Here is a 5,327-nt window from a genome sequence, read left to right on the forward strand (position 1 = left end):
TCTAACATTCACCCTCAAAGTCAATTGGTGATCCATCTTTGTACATGGTGGAGCAATAAATCATATGTGCATACGTCAAATGTTTAGATGGAAATTATTTGGTTCCTGACCTTGAACAAATTGTGTTTGAAGAACCATGGTGGCTTGAAGCATACATGTTAAATAAACTATCTCATACCAAATTTTATTTCATAGATTTGTTCATATAATCAATGATCTATCTATAATTGGAGACGTACAATTTATGTTAAACAAACTAGTATTATAACCATGAACTTATAGTTTAGAACTGTGCTCTTAAATTTTATAAGTCGAGCAATAACCTTACAAAAATCAATTCGTAAGTTGATACAAATGCACATGTGACCATACCATATATGCATCTATTAAATCATAATAGTAAACTGTCCAGATGACATGTGAACGGGCCCATATTCACCTTTTTATATGTTCTAAATAATTTAAGGGGATATAATCCCAACCTTAGCTTGTACAATGATCATTTTATCACGATAACAAGTTACAAAAGAGAATTCTTGAAGAATCTTTTATTTCTTCAACATATAGCAACGTGAATTCTAAATTTCTCTTGCATCACATTTGAATCAGAATGGCCAACCGATTATTCAAACTTGTACTTATTATAGTGAACTTCTAGTTTACTTTTTCATGTGATTCCATCGTCATGCCTATGTTTGTATAAAGCAAACAAGAGGAAATATGGTAATCTTATCCATAAATATTTATAACCCACTTTTGTTTTAGTAATTTGAATATATTAAATTTCCCCATAATTTATAGTCTCAATGTAATATTTGTTTTCAATTCTTTCGAAACTTAAAAAGTTTCTTTTGAGACTTAATACATCCCTAATATTATGAATAACTTCATTTCTCCTGATTGTAGGAAATTATCCCTTTCGTAACTATCAATTAATTTTGTGTACTATTAAAATTTTCACAATGTCATTTTTATGGTGATCATCTCCTTCAAGAAGAAAATTATTATTATTGTTATGGTTAAAATTATTACATTTAAGACTTATTTCTTGATTATCAATGACAAATTTGTGTTGCCAGACAACAACATTTATTTTGGTCATGGCCACAACCTTTACAGAAAAGATTTCTTTCTTTCTTTTTTCCTCCAATAGTTTATTTTAAAATATACCACAATATTTGTGTAGTACTCAAAGTATATATATGACCAAAATGACCATTTATGTCAAATATTTTCTTTCAATCACTCAAACCTCCCATAGAGGTGAGATGTAACATTCATCCAACAATACATGAACATGTTCTTATCCATACGAATACAAGTCATATTTTGTTCAAGAAATGGACCATAACCATTTGTACATGTTCCATAAGTTTTTATTAGAAACACATTGTCATGTTTTTCAATCATGTGACTCACCTCAAGATAATTTCAAGAGGTCAAATTTACCAAATGTACTACCACTTTGTATTCATTTATTTTGATGGAGGATTTACAAAACTTTTAAAATTGAGTTGCAACAACAACAATGTGCCCAATTTCTCATACCACTTTGATGGATAAAATTTACCTTTACATTTGAAGGATCATATTAACAACCCATAATTTTCTTCATTTTCATTACCACAATGATTACCGTTAACATTTTACCACATCCATATTCATACATTCAACCACTTGTCATTTTTCAGACATATTAGGCACTGCTACCACATTCACATAAGAGAATGGAGCAAATTAATTGGGTAAATTTCATGATTTTCAGTCAAAATGATATAACTTTACGTTAGTTATCATCATATCATTATTATAATGTATTAGGACTTAAACTCATGTCTTACCCATATAAAGACACACACATTTGGTCATAAACCGACGGGACTTGAACCCAACTTTTTATTATCTTGGTGCATCGAGACTTTACTCGCTGTCTTACCCACTTGGTGTGGTGAAACCTGAATTCACCGTTTTACCCTCAACCAATGTCTTATAAACCAAATACATTACCAAAATAAATAAATACTAAATATAAAAAAAAATATAATTTGAATTTGACTTATGTTGAATAATAATGAACAAAACTATTAATTAGAACAACATGTTAGAATCATAAATCCCAAATGAAATAAATTTAAACATTGTACCTCACAATATTGTTGTGAAGATTATCATAATTTACTTACCATTGTCAAATAACCACAAAACAAACTTTGTTAGTACAAATAATATATTATACTTTCCATGAAAAATTACTTGGATAATTCATAAAAAATCAAGAAGTACCTACCATTGATTCTTGAGGGAGAATGAACAACTCGTATCGATAATGTATTGTAAAACAAAAGAACAAAAGAACAATATAAGATGAAGACAAGAAGAATATAAGACAAGAGGAACAATATAAGATCACTTTCTTTCTTTCAAGTATTCACCAAATCTTCAAGTGTATACAATATGAATCCTTATGCCTCGATTTATAGTGTAACATAGCGGTAAAGGTGGAGGTTGTGGAGATTATGATCATCTTTATAATGAGGAAAATACAGTGGAGATAATGGGTGAATAATTTCTTGGCGTAGTGGACATCCACACTATAATATTTTATTACATTTACAGGTTTATTATTTAATAGTTAATTTTCTGAATAAGGATAATCATGTAGATAATATGAGAGTCATTTTTAGTTATTTGAAAATCAAAGTATTATGTTAAGAAAATGACATTGCCGAATAATACACAAAAATAATTTTTGGTTATGACTTTTGGGTCCTCCATAACTTTTCGATAGTTACTAAAAATTGTGTCTTTTCTTCAACCATTAGAAAAAAAGGTATGCTCGATAAAGTTAAAGAATAGGATTTCGTACATTACTCAGTTACAAATCTTATTGTGTCTAAAAGAGTATGCAACAAATATTTTTCTTAAAAGAAAGGTTAAAAACATTTGATATAATGTTGAGCGTGGTGTATATACTGATTTCAATCGATAACTTGGTAATATATAATTAGTATTCGTAATTCTCTTGCTTGTATCAAGCTTTCTATTTTATTTTCATATAATTATTTGACAAAATCAAAATTACCAAAACGAGAGCACTAAAATTCTTCAATTAGCAAACTAAAAATCTTTGTGTATCTATACTATTTAGAAAAAAAGATGATAAAATTGATTTTTTAACATCTCTTGACAATAATGAGATCCAATTTTCTATTGTTATATGAATTAATGAGTCGGAGAAAATGGAACCTGACAAAAATTAAATAATTATGGAGCATAGTAAATTTTTAATGATCAAACATATAATAATTATCAGTTTTGGATTTAAATGAACTCTCGCCCATTAATAACTATTTATTATCAGTGTTTGAACCCAAAATATATCTAGAAATGGAAAAGGAATCAAAAGATAGTAAATGGAGGAGGATGGGTTAGGAAATTTAATTGAAATATAGGCATAAGAATTTTTATTTTTATTATTTGGTTCTAACATAAATGTATTTATCTAAAAAAATCTTGATGTTTCTTAATATGACAAATTCAAGCATATTTTAGTTTTGAAGTGTACGAGATTTTTATTAGAATTTTTACGTCTTTTCATTTATTTCTTACAATTACGTAGTATAATAGTTAGGAGTTTTTACATAATTGACCGAGAATTAAATTTCTATATTTTCTAAAACATATAGGCGTAAAACTACTCAGTAATATAACTAAAGAATCACTTTAAGTTATCCTAATACATAAGTCTCCCGTAGATAAATTTTAACCTATCTCTTTTAGGAAGTTATTTTTTTTTAATTATTTGGAAGGAGGTGTAATGATTTATGGTATCAAACCGTTGGATACATGAATTAGGTTAAAGACATATATTACAAAGATGAACTTGTGGTTTACTTTTATTTTGTATGTTGTATAAAATATAAGAGTTACATTCAGAATTTTACCTAAATATCAATCCTAATAATGTAAAATATTTTGTTCGGATAAATCTTCAACGTGAAAAAAGTATTTAGATTCTATTAATTTTCTTTTCATTTGTATTTACCTAAAATTGTGTGTTGGATATATTGAATTTGTTATTTAAATTTGCATTTAGTGTTACCGCTAAATGACTTTTTATGAACCTGCCTCCTTTCTTCTAGTACTAACATCTGACTTGATTTTTGTAGATGCGTCAAAATTAATTATGAAATAGTTATGGTACCATGTGCTGCGGAGATTGACAAATTTTTAATTCGTACTTCATTTGATTTAAAAGTAAAATATGCAATTAACATATCTAACTCTTTATTAGTCTTTTAGGCGACTGATTAATTTACGGAAGACAAGATCATTTTCTTTATTTGTTTGACTTAAAATATATAACTAACGTGGGTACAAATTAAAATTATATAAGAACAATCATTTATTCAATAAAAAGCATTTTAATACAACTAGAAATTTCACAGACAAAACTATATGATGTTTCTCCTAGCTTGTCTACTAAATCATTATCTTGTAATATTCAATCTCAATAGAAATTTTAATTGCCTAGACTACTTTTAATCTTCCACTGTCTTTAAAACTTCGATTACATTTAATTATATTTGACACTGCAAAAGAAAAAGGCTGGATAAAGCTAATAATCAATTTACTAGAACATTGCATGAAACCAAACTTGATAAAATTTAAATTAACCTCTATTGTCAATTTGTCACAATCTTTAAGAAACATTTTGTGCAGTTCATAATATTTTTTGATAGTAGCAGAGCTAGTTGTTCTCTTCATTAATTTACTCTGCAAATCATATTCTAAGAAGATCATTTTCCTTTTAAAATCCACTTTTTTACCTGCTTTCTTGATCTCGCAAAAAACTTAAAGTAACATAACATTTTAAGATGGTTTTAAAAAAAGTAATAAAAAAGAAAAAATAAAAAGTAAATTGAATGGAGACTCACCTGATAAGCTCTAGTTTTGGAGAATTCATTGGTAAATTATTTTTTGAGAAATTTATGAATAAAGAGACTAATTGATGTTTAAATGAACTGAATTTGCTTCTTATTTATGGATAGTTGTCTATTTGTGCAAGCATACCAAACTGTAAGTTTATTCAAATGTAAGATTATATAACTACATTCTTATCCAATTTGTGTCATATCTAAGAAATTATGTAATGAATATCCACACTATATTTTGTTTATAAAAACTTCATAATGTTCTATAAAAAAATTTTTATTTGAATATTACATTGTATTGGAAAATTATTAAATTTTATGAGATTATCATAAGGCATTATGCAAGAAAATGATTTATTGCTCAATTTAGTGAGATTAATATAATTTGAATTT

The sequence above is a fragment of the Solanum pennellii genome, chromosome 10, assembly GCF_001406875.1.
Source record: "Solanum pennellii chromosome 10, SPENNV200".
Lineage (NCBI taxonomy): Eukaryota > Viridiplantae > Streptophyta > Magnoliopsida > Solanales > Solanaceae > Solanum > Solanum pennellii.